An 18,051-nucleotide genomic window follows, 5' to 3' on the forward strand; every position below is an offset into this window, starting at 1 on the left:
CCACAGATCACAAGACCAGGCCAAGCTAGTCCAACCCAGATTCCGCCTGATCAAGTACAGGTGGACAAGCAATGCATCCCCTAATCTAAACCTTCTCTCTTCTCTTTCTGACGCTCACTCGCTGTTGTTTTGTCTTGTTCATTCTATGTGCGCCCTGAGGCCCTCGGGCCAGTTGGCACGTGGAAGGAAGGAAGGAAGGGAGGGAGGAAAAAAGGAAGGAAGGAAGGAAGGAAGGAAGGAAGGAAGGAAGGAAGGAAGGAAGGAAGGAAGGAAGGAAGGAAGGAAGGAAGGAAGGAAGGAAGGAAGGAAGGAAGGAAGGAAGGAAGGAAGGAAGGAAGGAAGGAAGGAAGGAAGGAAGGAAGGAAGGAAGGAAGGAAGGAAGGAAGGAAGGAAGGAAGGAAGGAAGGAAGGAAGGAAGGAAGGAAGGAAGGAAGGAAGGAAGGAAGGAAGGAAGGAAGGAAGGAAGGAAGGAAGGAAGGAAGGAAGGAAGGAAGGAAGGAAGGAAGGAAGGAAGGAAGGAAGGAAGGAAGGAAGGAAGGAAGGAAGGATTGATTCAAAGTCTGTCCGGATGTTCCAGCGCATTAAACCTGGCATTTAAGGAGAGATGGTAGACAAATGCCCAGGAGGAGGTGACCAAGACCCGGCCTGTAAAAGCGGCATTTGACTGATATCTGGCAAGGAGATTACTCTCACTCTTTCTCAAAGTGGTTCCGAGGGGACACAGGGGGCGTGGGGTGCTCTAGGAGCCATATAAAACAAATTTGGAGGAGCTCCGGTGGTGACAGTCTCTGCGCATGCTCAGGAGAGTAGTGTCTCCTGGGTGTGTGATCAGTGTCTCTTTTTCTTGGTGATTAGTATCTCCTGTTCTGCGCAGCCTCAGTGCAGTCCTGGGACCCTGCACATCACCCAGTCTCACAGGACATTCCTCTCTTCCTTAGTGCGTTTGCTCCGAATACTCCAAGAGGTCACTGCAGAGTAATCCATTAAGGATCTCTAAGGGAGGAATCCATTCAAGATCACTGGAGGGAAATCCAACCGAGATCACGAGAGAGGAATCCACCCGAGATCACTGGAGCAAAATCCACCCAAGATCACAGGGGAGAGGAATCCATCCAAGTTCACTGAAGAGACATCTACCCAAGCTTACTGGGGAGCACACCATCCCAGATCACAGGAGAGGAATGGCTGGGGAAGAGCCAGATGAGGTGAGGGGCCGCCTGGACTGCTGCTTTTGGGACAGGAGTCATTGCTGCCAAATGGACCCAAGTCATGGGGCTCATCTTCAGTCATCCCTTGTATTTTAGCCAACAATGCGGCGTTCTGGGGGTTGCAGTTTCACATGTTCCACTAAATATGGGCCTTTAAGTGTTAGAATTCCCAGCATGCAGCATGTTCATACCTGCCTACATTTGAGAATTATGCTCCACCCATAGCCATACAAGACTCTGCCCAGTTACACAAGGCTCCGCCCACATGTCAAAAAGGTAAACTATATTGAATGTGTGATCGGCTAAGTGCACAAAACTGCATCAACATTAACTGTGCCCTCAAAAAACACATTTACCATTTGTACAGGGCCCTTTTGCATTTGGAAGCATTACACTAATCTAGATAAAGGCATGTTTTCTAACATGTGCAGGGACTTCTTCTCAGGGACCTCCAAACATCATTTTGGAAATTTGCACCCACACACCATTCCATTCGGAGACGGCCTTCTAGGCTCTTTAATTTGATTCTGGGATTATACCCCTGGTTTCCCTGTTATAACTACAAGACTACACGTCCCAGAATGCAGTTCAGTCATTTCACACTGGCATGCATCTTGTTAAATAGGAGATAAATAAAATGTGCAATGCCTCATAAAGGGTAAACACATTGTTTTCATGTAAACCAAGCAGACATGGCACAGACTAGTATGCATTGCTAGTCTGGTATTTACTTTAGCATAGATGCAGATGATGGGGCTTTCGAATGCTAAGCAGCCCATCCCAGTGAGCTGTGGCTTGACAGGGAAATGGGCCATTCCCACACCCTTGCCTGCTAATGCCTGCAATAAGACGGGGTGACTTAAAAGAAACAAAGAGAATGAGGGGAGAATGCCTGCAGCCTGTATAGACCTACTGAGACATCTCACTAAAATTTTAGCAAGCCCTCCCATCGGTGCTTCGCTGGCAGAAACAAATAAAATTAACCCTTGATTAGAAAATCACAAACAATTTGAAAACCAACCTTTTCGGGGATGCAGGTGCGGCAAGTGTTGCCTTAGCCGTTTCAACGTTGACTGCTCCAGCCCTTCCAAGCCACAGCAACTCTCGGTGTGCTGCGACAACCCGGAGACTCCAAGCTCTTCCGCGGAGACCCAGAGAAGAGCATGAAAACCCTGAGTCTCTTGGATAAACCCAAAGGGTAGGCAGGTATGAGCGTGCTGTTGTCGAAACAAACAGGGCTGAAGGTGTCCTTTATGACATGGGGTCTTTCTCCAGGTGTGCAGCACGTATCATTGTATTTATGGGAGAGGAAGCTGCGTGCGTCTGTCAGAAACACTGTGCATAAAGTTGACGGGTGGACGGATGGCCTAACAGGGCACTTTACAATGGTAGTGAATAGTGGACAGGAAATGATGGAGGTGGCAGAGGAGGATAACTTGTGCAAGGGACATTATAGATTGCCAGTACACCATGTACATTATTTCATCCTGTTTCAGGAGCAAAACGCCAAGTTTTGAACAGTTTTCGGAATTTCAGATGATCCATTGTGTTGCATATCTTTTTAGGTAGGTGATTCCAGGATTTTGCTGCCAGGCGAGAGAACGAAGATCCCTGAATGTTCTCTTGTTGTAAGGTTTTGGTTCTAGTTGTATGTCATGTAGCAAAATAAAAACCTATGAAATTCAGTGAAACAACTTTGTTAAAAGGACGTTATGGTTACAAGTAAAACCGAAAATCCCCAGGAATGTGCCAGTTATGGTAAACTAAGCAACCACAAACCTGCAATGTGTCATGTGGGTAGGTTCCATGCTGTAGACACCGTAAAACATATAAAATATACATTTACCTTTATCTAAATATTATTTTCTTGTTGGAATTCCAGTGCGTTTTTACTATGAATAGAAAGTCTTGCATGAAAACCTGTTTGCAGGGGTCAAAATCCAATACCTTTATCCACCCAATCTTAATTCTATTTACTAAGGCTATGGAGACAATTTTACTAGCATAGTGTGGCCTCTGAAATATTTTTTGTTGAATTTTTATAATGTTTTTCAATAATATGTTTGGAGAAGAGTCAGTATGATACATTTAGTTGGTTACATTAACAACTAACTTTCTAGCTGAGCATCCTTCATTAGCAAAGATGGCTGCACAGCACCATTTGAAATCTGTACAGTTTTGCTTGATCTGCCCACGTGATATAGACCAGCACCTCGAGTGGACCTTTAAAATACACATAATAAGGCTTGATAATACCCCTAGTGCCGGACGTAGCCTCTGTTCTGGTTCTCAGGTGGTAAGTACACCATCATCTGAAGACATGGGGTTTGTTTTTGCACATAAATGCTCCTCGGAAAAAGGCTTACGTCGTACATGCACTGCTTTATGTGCATGCCACTGTGACAGGGCCGAGGAAAAACAGGCCCTGTCAGGGGAGGGAGTCTGATTTTCAATGCCGCTGCCGGTGCCAGAACAGACCCCCTACCCAGACCCTCCTTACCTTCATGGGCTCTTATTTGCATTCCACTGTGACAGGGCTGAGGAAAAACAGGCCATGTCTGGGGAGGGAGTCTGATTATCAACACCTCAGCCGGTGCCGGAACAGACCCCCTACCAGCCTCTCTTTACCCTCATGGACTCTTATGTGCATTCCACTGTGATAGGGCTAAGGAAAAACAGGCCCTGTCAGCGGAGGGAGTCCGATTATCAAGACCTCAGCTGGTGCTGGAATAGGGGTGTAACAGTATATTGGTATACCGTTATAGATACCATGAACAGCTTAATTGAACTATAATAACCGTCACGTTGTTTATACCGGTATACCGTTTTAGGGCCTGCAGCTATTACGTAAGCTTTTCAATCTGATTTGGAAAGGCTGCAGTAAGCAAGTGCTGTGCAGTCTGGATCTTGCACTGTGGGATGTGGCTTCTGCCAAGGGGGCTTTGTTTGCCAGACAAGAGCATAGGGAAAGTGAGGCCACATTAGTAAATGCAGCTTTGATGCTGTGACCGCTCTTTCACTGTGATCAGACGAGTCGGGTTAAAGATCAGCCAATTTGTAGTTTTGGCACCAATTTGAAAGATGGGAAACTACACATCCCAGAATTCAAAGGGGGGCAATGAACTGGATACCCTTCTGATGCAAGTCCACAAAAAAAGTTAGCTCTGTGGACTGTGTGAACACTGGGCCTATCAGTGCTTTGTGCTAGTATATGAATTGCCTATCCTGCCCCCACTGTCCTTCCTGTAGATTTGCACATTGGCACCAAGTTGTTGCTTCGCTTGATCCTTCACCTGCCTTCTGCATATGGCACTGGACTCAAGCAGGCAGGACAGATACATTCAATTTGAAGTATCCAGAGTAATGGGGGTGAGATATTTCTCAGGTCTATCCTCGATTTGTGACACCATCCATGAAAGCATTCCTCTGTCTCAACTCACATGACAAGGGTCTTAATGGACTCTGATCTGGGGAAAATGGTAATGATGGGGTTGTGGTGAGGTGTTGGTCTAAGCCATATTTGTGCCGATATGTATTTTAACTTTGCCATTTTCCAAAAGTTTGTGCCACTATTTTTAAGATGGTAAATTAACATGTATTGAAAGAAATCAACAGCGCCCACTGAACGTTGTCCTGTTAGGATTACATGGTCAGTGGTGACTCCAACATCAGACCTTTATAATACACCAGGCAGATGGTAAACAAGCTATAGTGATTTGATCAATATGCAACCTTTCGGTGAGTGTGTGTTGGCTATGACATTTTGACAAAAGAAACACAATGACACAGGATTTCAGTCCTCACATGAGTGACTTTTCTCCCTTTAATGGAATAAAGCGTCATTAAAACAAACTCTTATGACTGATCACAGTAAGGGGTCATGATGCTCATGTCATGTGGTTCCAAAATAATGCGGGTCGAGGCCGATTTTCAAAGTGATGACCCGTGACTGAGCAGCAAGCTCATTGCTCAAAATGTGCATTTTAACACTTCCACTAGTCCCTCTTTCATTCAAGGTTATCGAGTGAGCGCCATGAAAGACCAAATCTGCAGCCGCCTTAGATTCCTTGAGGATCAGCTAAAAATGTACAGAGACAAGTTTCAAAATGCTGACAATTTATGACCTTTAAGAAAATATTTGTTAAGATTAGTTAACTCCTGCTATACTGCGATAACCATGATATACCGTCATTTGGCAAGAAGGTTATCATACCGCCATAAAACCAATACTGTGACACCCCTATGCCGGAATAGACCCCCTTCCTGCCCCTCCTTACCTTCATGGGCTCTTATGTGCATGCCACTGTGACAGGGGCGAGGAAAAACAGGCCCTGTCAGGGGAGGGAGCCCAAACCTCAACACCTCAGCCGGTGCCAGAACACCCCCCTTCCAGTCCCTCCTTACCTTCATGGGCTCTTATGTGCATGCCACTGTGACAGGGGCGAGGAAAAACAGGCACTTGCAGGGGAGGGACCCCGATTATCAACACCTCAGCTGGTGCCGGAACAGACCCCCTTCCAGCCCCTACTTACCGTCATGAGCTCTTATGTGCATGCCACTGGGACATGGCAGGAACACAGGCCCTGTCAGGGGAGGGAGCCCAAACCTCAACACCTCAGCCGGTGCCAGAACACCCCCCTTCCAGTCCCTCCTTACCTTCATGGGCTCTTATGTGCATGCCACTGTGACAGGGCCGAGTAAAAACATGCCCTGTCAGGGGAGGGAGCCCGATTATCAACGCCTCAGCCAGTGCCAGAAGAGACCCCGTCAAGCCCATTCTTGAATCGCATCCTTGGTGTCTCAAGTGCGCATTTCTTACTTTGGGCACAGGAGGTTGAGAGGGGCAGGGCAGGGAGTATAGCAGTACAGGTCTATTGATTCTCTGGTTGGGTAGGTAGTAGGTTTACTGTCTCAAGCGGGCATTTCTTACTTTGGGCGCAGGAGGTTGAGAGGGGCAGGACAGGCAGTGTAGCAGTACAGGTCCATTGATTCTCTGGTTGGGTAGGTAGTAGGTTTACTGTCTCAAGCAGGCATTTCTTACTTTGAGTGCAGGAGGTTGAGAGGGGAAGGACAGGCATTGTAGCAGTACAGGTACATTAATTGTCTGGTTTGGTAGGTAGTAGGTTCGCTGTCTATGGTGGGCATTTCTTACTTTAGGCACAGGTGGTTTCGAAGGGGCAGGGCAGAGGTTACTTCTTTTTTGATGAGCATTAGGTTGGGTGTGGAGGCATCCTTTCTCACAAGGGGTTTGGGTTGTTGTAGATGGTTTCGGGTAGTTGTGGTCTTGGGGTTTGTGTCTTAGGACGGTAATTGTGGCAGAGCTTTAGATGGGCAAGGTAAGTGGGATTATGTTGTGATGGGTAGGTTGGTGCAGTGAAGAGGCCGGTGAGCCTGTTGGGTGCACTTGTATCGCTGGGCTGGTTATAGAAGGCAGAGAGTGGGATTTGCTTATGGGAAGGTGAGGAGCCTTATTCACAGGCATGATTGCTCAAGCGTAGGTGCGTGTATGCTGTGGGAGCGGTCCTACAATAGTAGTAGTTTGAAGTGGGGGAGGAGCAAGGATGGGCAAGCAGAGGGGAGGAAGGTGCTAGGTCTGTGGTCAGGATAAGTGAGGCACACAATATCACCCCATAGTCGATAGCTACTCTTTGATCATTCTATGTGTCCCCAATGAATTTCTTGTTTTTGAAAAATACTGCATCAAACAATGAAAGTGAAATTCATGCCCAGGTCTCATCTGTTCATGTATGGGGAGCAAGTACAACTAGATTTGTACTCAATATTTTACGTGTAGGTCCGTGTAGGATTATCTCAACAAGTACATTTCTTCCATGTCTCTCCTGATTGGTGAAGGCTCAGAAGCGTGGGTACTCACAGTATCACCCAGTGAGTTTGTGAGCAGGGTGTAAAACAAGGATTAATAGCTCCCAGCTAGATCTATTGTTTTTTAGGCTGTAAAATGACATCAAATAATAAAGTGTCCCTCTGCTTCTGTCAACAGAGAATGAACAGCCATCAGTGGATGCATGCTGGGGAGACGTCCTACGAGTGCACGGAATGTGACCAGCACTTTAATCACACATCAAAGCTGAGAAGACAGCCAAGGTCAAACCCAGGGGAAAGACCTTTCAAGTGCTCGGTGTGTGAGAAATGCTTCAATCAGAGCTCACATCTAACCCAGCATCAGCAGAGCCATACTGGGCAGCAGCCCTACCATTGTTCAGAGTGTGAGAAAGGCTTCACGTATAGATTACATCTTCAGCAGCATCAGAGGATCCATACTGGGGAGAGACCATACCAGTGCTCAGATTGTGAGAAAAGATTCACTTATAAGTCACACCTGTACAGGCATCAGAAGATTCATACTGCGGAGCGACCATACCAGTGTACAGAGTGTGAGAAAAGCTTCATTCAGAGATCAAATCTGCAGCAGCATCAGATGATCCATACTGGGGAGCGACCATACCAGTGTACGGAGTGTGAGAAAAGCTTCACTCAGAGCTCAGAACTGAAGCAGCATCAGATGATCCATACTGGGGAACGACCATACCAGTGCTCAGAGTGTGAGAAAAGCTACACTAACAGCTCAGAACTGCAACAGCATCAGAGGATCCATACTGGGGAGAGACCATACCAGTGCACAGAGTGTGGGAAAAGCTTCACTCAAAGCTCACATCTGCATCAGCATCAGAAGATCCATACTGGGGAGCGGCCATACCAGTGTACTGAGTGTGACAAAAGATTCATTCAGAGATCAAATCTGCAGCAGCATCAGAAGATCCATACTGGGGAGCGACCATACCATTGTACAGAGTGTGGGAAAAGCTTCATTCAGAGATCAAATCTGCAACAGCATCAGAAGATCCATACTGGGGAGCGACCATACCAGTGTACAGAGTGTGATAAAAGCTTCACTTCCAGCTCACATCTGCACCTGCATCAGAAGATCCATACTGGTGAGCGACCATACCAGTGTACAAAGTGTGATAAAAGCTTCACTCAGAGCTCAAATCTGCAGAAGCATCAGAAGATCCATACTGGGAAGCGACCATACCAGTGTACAAAGTGTGATAAAAGCTTCACTTCTAGCTCACATCTGCACCTGCATCAGAAGATCCATTCTGGGTGGCGACCATTCCAGTCTACAGAGTGTGATAAAAGCTTCACTTATAGCTCACATCTGCACCTGCATCAGACGATCCATACTGGGCAGCGACCAAGGCAGTCTGCAGCAGTCTTCCACCTCAACAGCATCCTGTACTACTGCTTTCCTGTTCTGTTGGTCCCGCTCTCCATGCTCAAAAACACACTAGATATCGAGCCTGGGGACAAGGGAAAGGCCGTCCTCCATCTCCAGAGGACCATGTAATGCTGATTTGCTTTTCTGTTGGCCCAGCCCACCATGCTCCAAAAGACACTGGATAACAAGCACTCACCGAAGGCCGAAGAAAAAGCAAAGCAGCCCGCTGCACTCTGCGAAGGTCTGCAAGCATGTGAGGCTGTATGTTTTCAATACAGCCCCTGCTACGCCACCTTACTTCATTTGATACAGGCTCTTTGGACAACTAATGGTTAAAGTACTCAGAAGTCCAGCGGGTCTGGCCTATGATCTGCATCTACTTTTATTTTTAAAAATTAACATCATTTGGAGGCAGCACGGGCCGCGACAGACTAAAACTGCCCCTTGAACCAGTCGAGCATACAGCACTGACTTGATCCATATTTTATGATATTCTTTAACATTTACTTGAAAGAGTATGTTGAAGCATCAAGCTGTGTCACACATTTCACCTGTCAATGGCTCACAGAAAGTGGCCTGCCTGGTTGCTCTCTTAACAGAGTTAAACTTGTTAATGCATGAGATTGAGGGCCTCTTAGACAATATTAATAGTCCAGCTGCAGCACCTGTATCAGACCTCCCTGTTTCAGATAAGTAGTCAGAAGCACCGAAAGGGACACCATGCAAGAACTCTGTGAAAACCCACCAAACACAATGATCTTTTCCTAAATCGAAACCATGTCAAGTGGCACAGCGAGTAGAGCGCTCGCTTTGACATCAGTGCAGAGCCTGCGAACGCAGGTTCGAATCCCGGCAGCGCCAAACTCAGCGTTTCATCCTTCCGAGGTCGATAAATGAGCACCACACACCGTGGGTAATAATAAGCAGCGCTCAGATACCTAAGGGTTCGTAGCGCTATATAAATGCCAAATTATTATTATTATTTTTTATTTCATGTAAAGATACCACCAAATTACTGTCTAACCAAATGGTGGAGATAATTATACCCTTCCATTTGAGATGCATTGCACCATGGAGTGCCCAGTGATGCCTTGAAGTCACCAATTGTTCAATAATCAACCGTCAACTGGCAATTCAGAAGAGGAAGACTCCTTACAAGTCCCTTTTGTTATCTCTGAAGGAATCTGAATTTCCAGTTGCTTTGATCCACTCACTATTTTGGTCAAGGAGCAGTGAACTGTTATGGCGGACCCTAATCCAGATAATACTGTTGCCCATGATGAGCAAAATGGAAATCAAGTCCCAGATCCCTACGTTGCTCACATATTGATTTTGTTACTGGCTGAACTTAGAAGTTTGTGACAAGCTATTGGTGATTTAAAAATTAGTTTGTCATAACTAGATCTGAAAAAATGAACCACTTTGATGAATCCACCTGTGGGTAGGCCACCACCTAGGATCGCTGTATCTGCCCATTTACTGGTAACTAATCAAATGCCTGCTAACGGAATCCCATTTTCCAGGTGATTGAAAATCACATTAAAAACCATCCATCCCCAATCACGGGGTATATTCCACCTAGAAATTATGTGGTAAAAAAACCCAAAACCTCAGATGATGCACCTCATACTGTTGTAGGGAATGGTTGTTGTAGGGAATTGTTATTGGCCCAGGGGACATTATATACCAAAAAGACATAGGATATCATTACAAGCCTGGTAGTCCGGCAATAATGGTGCTGATAGCAACGTACTGGCACCCATTACGGACCACCAGAATATAAGAATGCCTGCAGGGGGCGGTGCTTCCGGCAGGTCTGACCTGCTGAGAGCACCGGCCCCTGCAGGCATGGTTTTCGACGGAGCAGGTGCTTCCATGTCCCCATTCCTGTGGAGTCCTTTGGGACTCCACAGGAATGGGGGCTTACACTTTCCGCCGCCTGACATCCTGGGCTGCTGGGACTTGTGATGTCCCAGTGGCACCGGTATCTGAGTCAGCGGAGCAGTGTTTCGAGTTCGGCGGCAACCCGCCGGTAGCACCAGCGGGTTACCGCCGACCTTGTAATGAGGCCCATAGTTTAAAAAAGACATTTGCCACTATGCATGCTTATAACCATAGTGGAGGAGTATTTATTATATGATATGATATGAAATGATAGGTTATTTATAACACGTTTAAACCAGAGGTTTCGTAGCGTGGACGCAGGGATCGAACCTGTGTTGCTTCGTGTCGTCTTGCTTCCAAGGAGAGCACGTTGCCATTGAGCTATCGACATACATGACCAATGAACCAACATTAATATCAGGAAAACTGGAGGGGAAAGACTGTCTTATCAGTAAGTGTATCTATTGGATATGCCATCAGAAAACACTGCTTGTCAATCATGAGAGAAGATACTATTGAAGCTAGGAGTTTTCACGCCACTGGGCAAGGTGGCCAAGATTATAAAAAAATGACCTTCCATAATGAGGAACTTGCATAGGGTCTTCAATCAATTGACTTCCTCACTATTCCTCCAGTTGGCCGTCACAGGCCTGGTGGATACGACGTAGAATCTTGGCATCGCCATGAGCCATTATGGACTCATCCAAGAAAGAATTAATTATAGTGCCTGGTTGTAACTTGATAGTAGACTATTATACAGTTAGAGTTTCCTCTGCACTGCTGTTCCAAATCCTCTTTATTTTATTTAAATTTACCTTGAATGCCGCAATCTGATATTGTTATGCAGTTTTCTAGTAATTAAATATAATAATTAGTGTGATTGATTGTGTATTACACATTTGAAATAGTTCAACTACAGCATTCATTTTATTGTTGTTTTAATTATGCATCTGTTCATCTATTTTCAATACTGCATATTTCTTGTTGTTTTGATTTATAGCCACTTATGTATTATGATTATCACTGTGATTACCCGTGCTAGTATCCATGGGACTGTGATGTTTTATGACTCATATTCTGTCTTATAAATGTATCAGTATTTGTTAAGGCTTATTGCTGTTCTGTACTTTTATGGTTACTGCTAATGCCTGCATGGATGATGCTCCAGGAAGTTCCCTCCATTCTGCAACCATTTAATGTTGTTGCCTAAAGAGTGATGTCTTATTTTGGTAGCTGGATGATGGTCTGGGGTTTGATAGCTTTAGTTACTTTCACCCGGTGAGTGTGTTGCAAGGACCCCCCTGGGCTTTGTTGCACTTTGAAAATATCTTTTTGAGGCCCCCCCAGGCCGCTTGCAGTGTTGCCTTTTCCTCCTGACTCTCTCGTTCCTTGATTTCCTTCTGTTCCCTCCTCATTCGTCCCTGCCCGCCCCCTCACCTGATTGGCTGCTTTGTGTTTTTTTGCCAGGCTTAGTGGCCTGCACTACCTGGGAGCGCCACTTTCAACCCAGTGTCCCAGGTGAGTGTGTGTTGCAAGGACCCTCCTGGGTCTTTTTGAACTTTGAAAATATCTTTTTGAGGCCCCCAGGGTCGCGTGCAATGTTGCCTTTTCCCCTGACTCTCTCGTTCCTTGATTCCCTTCCGTTCTCCCCTCCCTCCTCCCTGCCCGCCCCCTGCCCTGATAGGCCAGATTACCACTCATACCTGACCTTCCCAGGGCAGCCACTGCCTGGCAGCCCCTGCGGCTATGGGCCCCAATGCAAAGGGCGACTCCCACTAGTGTCTACAGGTGTCAGCAGGGTAAGCCAGTGGCCTGCTGTCTTCCAGCAGCTACTCAGTAAGGTAGGGGGGGCCCGGGTTAGGAGTGGCGCCTTCAGTACACCCCTTAGCAGACTCTCAATCTTGCTGTGTTTTCTCCTGTTGTTAAAATTGCATTGTGAAAGTAGGGCTGCTATGTGGCTCGCCTACTAAATAAGTACTCATCTGGCAAACCTTCCTACCACTATCTAAGCGCCTGTCAACTTGTCTTGTCTGCTTGCTCCTGCCCTGTGTCCCACTCCATTCCTCTTCTCTCCTCTCCCTACCTATTCTATAGTCCTCTTTGTCTCTCCTATCTTCTCCAATTGCTTCTCTATCGACAATCCTGCTCTCCTCACTAAATCTGGTAGGAACATTTTTAAAAAGGACATCCTGATCTCCAACCCAGGTCTCCCTATTGCTAACACCTATGTGCCTCCTCCAAGCAAACTTTCACTGACATCCTCTTTGTTGTTCCCTCACCAGACCTATGGACTCTACATATGGTTTCTGTGCTCTCTCCCTTCTCCTCCTCTCATATTAATGATGGCACCCGGTGAGAGGCCCTCTTGGCCTGCTTCCACTCCTCTAAGGTCATCATTTACATTTACTTGAATGGTACCGTCTCGGTCCAAGGCCCTTAGGCCAACCTTCTCCTCTTTGATAGATGCTTCCCGTGCCTCATCAATTTCCTTTCTTCTCTTGCTGTCCCTTCTCTCCCATCCACGGCTCCCATGCCTACCCATGTGGCCTTCTCCCTGGCTACCTTGCCCCCTCCTCCTTCCTCTTCTGCCTCCCCTCGGGCTGCTTCTACACCTCTGCAGGGCATACCTCTGATTTCTATCCCTCCCTGGAAGTCGTTCAAGGACGGCAACCTTCTCCACATCGGCACTCTAAACTCCTGCTCAGCTGTCAAAAGCTCCTCTGACATCTGCCACCTACTGGAGGAACCTGACCTCGATGTCCTCGGTCTCATCGAGACATGGTTCACAGCCAGCTCTGTCACAAGCTTTTACACTCTCCTCCCTGATGGCTACAAGATCCTCTCTGTGCCCAGATCCACCGTTCTGGAGGGTGTGAAGCCCTGATCTTCCCTGAGTGGATTCCTGCCTCTGTCATTCCTATGCAGGCCTACTCATCTTTCGAATGCCTCATATGCAGGCTCTCTTTCTCTCTCTCCTAGCCATTCCCTTACTCTGGCTATCATCTATCAGCTACCTGGTCATATCACTTATTTACTCTCTGAGTGGGCGGACATCTCCTCTTCCCTCCTGGTCTCAACCACTCATCTCTTCCTTCTTGGAGACTTCAACATCCACCTAGATGCTTCCTGTCCTTCCACTGGGCTCTTCTGTGACATCTGTGACTCTCTCTCACTCTGTATCCTCCCCTCAGGCCCGACTCACTCTGCAGGGCACATTATGGATGTTCTGATCTCTTCAGACCTTCCCCTTTCTATGCCTCTCACCACTCTTCTCTCCTGGAGTGATCACTTTCTCCGTTCCTCCCATCTTACCCTATCTACCCCTCAGGCCAAGCCAACTCCAGCACTGCCACCTACCTTCTCGGTTATCCGACCTATGAAGCATGTGTCAGTTGAGGCTTTTGCCGCCACTTTCTCCCCCTCTCTCTCTCTCTCTCTCTGGCTGACTCACACCCTGACACAGCCCTCTCCATGTTCCACTCTGCTATAACTGATACTCTCTATGTCTTTGCCCCTGTCATCCGCTTGAAGCCCAAAGCCAAGTGCAACTCTTGGTACGATTCAGACCTTGTCACCCTTAAATGCAAGTGCAGGGTGCCTGAGAGGAAATGGTGTGCTTCCTGCACATCCTCTGACAAACTGGCCTGGTGCCTGCTCCAAGGGCAGCATCGGCTCTCTGTCCACACCAAGAAGAGAGCCCACATCCAAGCCCACGTATCCACAGCATCTAACAACTCGGCCAAACCTTTTTGATGGAGCTGGCCAATCCTGCTGCAGTCTCTACCTCTCCTGTCCCCTCCCAGGCCGTCTACATGGCCGTGGTTTCTCATTTCATCTCTAAAACTCAGGACATCCTGTCTTCTCTCGCTTCCTCCCCCTCCTCCCATTATTCCCTGCTCTTCTTCTTGCCCTTTTTTCTGCCAACCCTCCTCCCTACTTCTCTGCCTTTCCCCTGTTCTCCTCAGACGAGGTTTCTAGGCAAGTCCGATCGATGAATGTATCGTCAGAACATGTTCAGCCCTGTTCCTCCAAAACCATCAAGGACCACATTGACAACCTGGCTCCAGCTCTGGCTGATTTATGCAACCACTCCTTCACCACTGGAGTCTTCCCCTCCCCCCTGAAGCACTCCCTTGTGCACCATCTTCTTAAGAAACCCTCTGCCGACCCTTCCTGTCTGGCTAACTATCGGCCAATCTCCATCACTCCTTTCCTAGGCAAACTCCTTGAAATGCTGGCCATCTCCCATCTTAATCTTCACGCTGAGTCTGTTAGTTGTCTCCATGACCAATAGTCTGGCTTCAGAGCTGCCAGAAGCATGGAAACTGCTCTCCTGAAAATCTGTGAATACCTGCTCTCCAACCCTGATTCCAACACCCCCTGTGTCCTCATCTTACTTGATCTCTCTTCTGCCTTTGACATGGTCAACCATGCCATCCTGCTCAACTGTCTCTGTGATAACCTGGGTATCATCGATCAGGCCCGGGCTTGGCTGATCTCCTTCCTCTCTGATCGACCTTCCAAGATCCAACTTGGCTCCTTCCTCTCCTCTATCTCTATATCTACCTATGGTGTTCTCCAGGGGTCTAACCTCTCTCCCTGGCTGTTCAACCAATAGCTGGCACTTCCTGCCCACCGCATTGCCACTCTCTGCCCCGACTTCCAGTGCTATGTGGGTGACACTCAGCTCTTTTTCAGGCTCCCTTCTGCCACTTCTTCTCCTTAACTCATCTCTGACTGTCTGTCTGCCATGCAGGAGTGGTGTGCCGCCAACGATCTCTGCCTTAATGACAGTAAGACTGAGATTCTCCTCATCAGCACACCTGCTCCCCCCTTTCCTGTCACTCTCTGGCCGGCCTCTCTTGGCCCTCTTCCTGCTCCCACCTGTGAGGCTAAAAACCGTGGGGTCATCTTCGACTCCACACTCCCCTTCTCTCATATCTATGACGTCTCTAAGAGCTCACACTACCAGCTGCAACTCCTCAGAGGTATTCTTCCTTTCCTCTCCTTCCCCCAGAGGCTCACTGTCTCCAGAGCTCTTGTTCTCTCTAGGCTAGACTACTGCAACTGGCTGGACTGCTGGATTTCTATATCTGCCTGCCTCTACTCTCCGCCCTCTGCAACTCATCCAAAACAGGACTGCAAGACTTGTCCTTGGCCTCAAGCCCAGGGATCGTATCCCTCCAGGACTGAAATCTCTGCACTGGCTCCCAGTGGCGGCGACGATTAAGTTCAAAACCCTCTGCATTGTCCACAAGGTCTTCTGGGGCCTGAGTCTTCAATACCTTCAACTCTCTCTTCCTAAATATCTTTCTTCTCAAGCTCTTTGCTCATCTGCCTCCAACTCCCTCAGGGTTAGTCACTTCTCCAAGCAGCAAGTTGGTGGCAGATCTCTATCTTCTGCTGGGGCGTCTCTCTGGAACAGCCTCCCTGCCTCTCTGAAACTTGAGGAGAACCATCCGGTTCCGGAAGCACCTCAAGACCTACCTCTTTGCTTCTGTTTTCTCGCCTCCTCTCCCCTGATGATCTCTTGGCTGATTCTGAAACTGCACTGGTTACCTCGCTACCCTCTGATCTCGGGACCAGGTCCCCTCGCTGCCAGTTGCACACCTGCTCTGCCCCACTGCCAACCCTTGCACTCAGGGACTGTTTCTGTATCCCTACAGCCCCTTCTAGCACTTGACACCTGTTGTCTGCACTTACCCCTGCAATTGCTGCCTGCTGTCCGCACTTTTATTTATTATTTATTGTCTTTATTTATATTACTGTTATCCCATGTACTGCACTGCCCCAACCCCTCCCCCCCCGCACTTTTTCCCCTTCCCCCGTCCCCTGCACTTGCGCGATCTGAATGTCACCCGGCCTAGTAGGATTGCTGTCTCTGTCTTCCCTCTGTTTCCCCTCCCTTGCCACGTCACATCTTGAAACACTTGTGTATAGGCGTGTTATAAATCTGTCATGATGCCTGCCCCCGGAAGACCAGACCAGGCCCAGCAGCCCCGGAAGCAGGCATCATGCCACTTGGAGCATGCCCAAAAGCCCCAGTTAGGGGCTGTTTGGGTACAGTCCTGGCGCCTATGGTGCCAGGCTCATAAAGATAAAGTCAGTCCTGGCGCCATGGGCGCCAGGCTCATTATTGATAACTTACCTGAAGCAGACCATGCTGCATACTCACCTGAGAGAGACCATGCTGCGTGAAGACTCAAGCCAAATGAGGCTTAGGAGGGACTATTTTACTGAAGGGACTATTTTGTTACTTGGGTGGAGCTGTGGAAGAATACTTACCTGGATCTTCTTCCAAGGCTATTTAAACCATGCCCGGACAGCCACACGTGCTTCACGTTATTCTGCTTGCTGCAGCGTAACGCTCACCGTGTTTTCAGCAGCTCCAGTCTTCAGCCACGCCCGCTTCAGTCCTGGGACTCCTGAAACAAGAAGAAAAGAAGGATAAAGGTTAGAACAGGAGTTTTCACTTTAATCCTTACCTGAATCCTGATCCATTTCGCCACGGAGCTGAAAGACAGAAGTCTTTGAAGCATTGCTTCGCATTCCTACGGTGCCGCGCTGAACTCACCTGCTTGGCGGTACTTCAGCATTCCATCACGCTCTCTCCATCTCGAGCCGCCCTCCGACACCTAAGGAGACAAAGACAGCAAGGTGAGCAAGGGGACTCTCTAAGGCTATACAAGCTACCCCCAAGGGCTTACCAGATTTACCACGGGGGGTACTCACCTCATCTCGGGTCGGCGCAGTCAACTCTGCTTCATCGCCGTACCCCGGCCCCTAAGGGGAAAACCACAATAGACTTACCTGAATCTTACCAATTGCCATTTGGAAATCTTCGAGTGGATTAATCGGCAACCTGCAAGGAATCGGACAGAGTGAAGATCAGACATTTGAACTCTTATGAACAATTGGACTTTAGAGTCAATACTGGAACTCACCAATTCCTCTACGCCAGTGAAGTAACTGGTCATCAACGCGCCCCTGCGGTCGACGCAGGATAGAGAGCTCATCCTTCCAAACCATCAGGTGAGACTAAGGAGGGGACATCAAGAGTGATCTGTGGGAAGACAACGGGAGTGGGGAAGGTGGGTTGACACTCAATTCCACAGGTGGTTAATTCCCCTTCTCCTTTGCAGAAGAATATTCCTGCGAGCCAGACAAACTAGGCAGAGCGGGCCAGTCCAGTCAGTCATCTCGGCGCTACACGTCACACTGGTGGAAACAACAGCGACCCAGTTCCGGTCGTCGCCCCCGTGGGAACCAGGTGAGCGTAACAGAACGCGAAGACTACCCACAAATACCCACCTGGGCGTCATGGAGACCTCGGAAACTGATCACTTGGCCCAATTATTAGGGGAATTAAGGGCCGAAGTGCATTCCGCTCGCCAAGAAACCAATGCCCTCAGGAGGGAACTGATAGTGTCAAAAGAACGAACTGATGAGTTGGCCAGACAACTATTACAGAGCCAGACTGGACAAACACCTCTACCAGGACTTGGGGCAAGTCCAGCTCCTGTACCATCGAGTAACCCGGTGCAGATAAATTTACCTGGAGGTGTTCCTTTGGCTCCGACTGAACGCTTTGCCGGAGACCCAAAAGGGTTTGCAACATTCATGAATCAATGCCGCTTGCACTTTTTATGTAGACCTGGAGCTTTCCCAAATGATCAGGCCAAGGTAGCCTTTGTACTGTCATATCTCAGCGGCAGTGCG

The 18,051-nt window shown here is 48.1% G+C and overlaps 1 pseudogene; it reads left to right on the forward strand.

Annotated features, from left to right (window-relative positions):
• The first annotated feature begins 899 nt into the window (after nucleotides 1–899).
• LOC138489418 (zinc finger protein 850-like) overlaps nucleotides 900–18,051 on the forward strand; it is a 124,524-nt pseudogene continuing 107,372 nt past the window's right edge.

The sequence above is a fragment of the Ambystoma mexicanum genome, chromosome 9, assembly GCF_040938575.1.
Source record: "Ambystoma mexicanum isolate Mex_15411 chromosome 9, UKY_AmexF1_1, whole genome shotgun sequence".
In the NCBI taxonomy this organism is placed as follows: Eukaryota; Metazoa; Chordata; class Amphibia; order Caudata; family Ambystomatidae; genus Ambystoma; species Ambystoma mexicanum.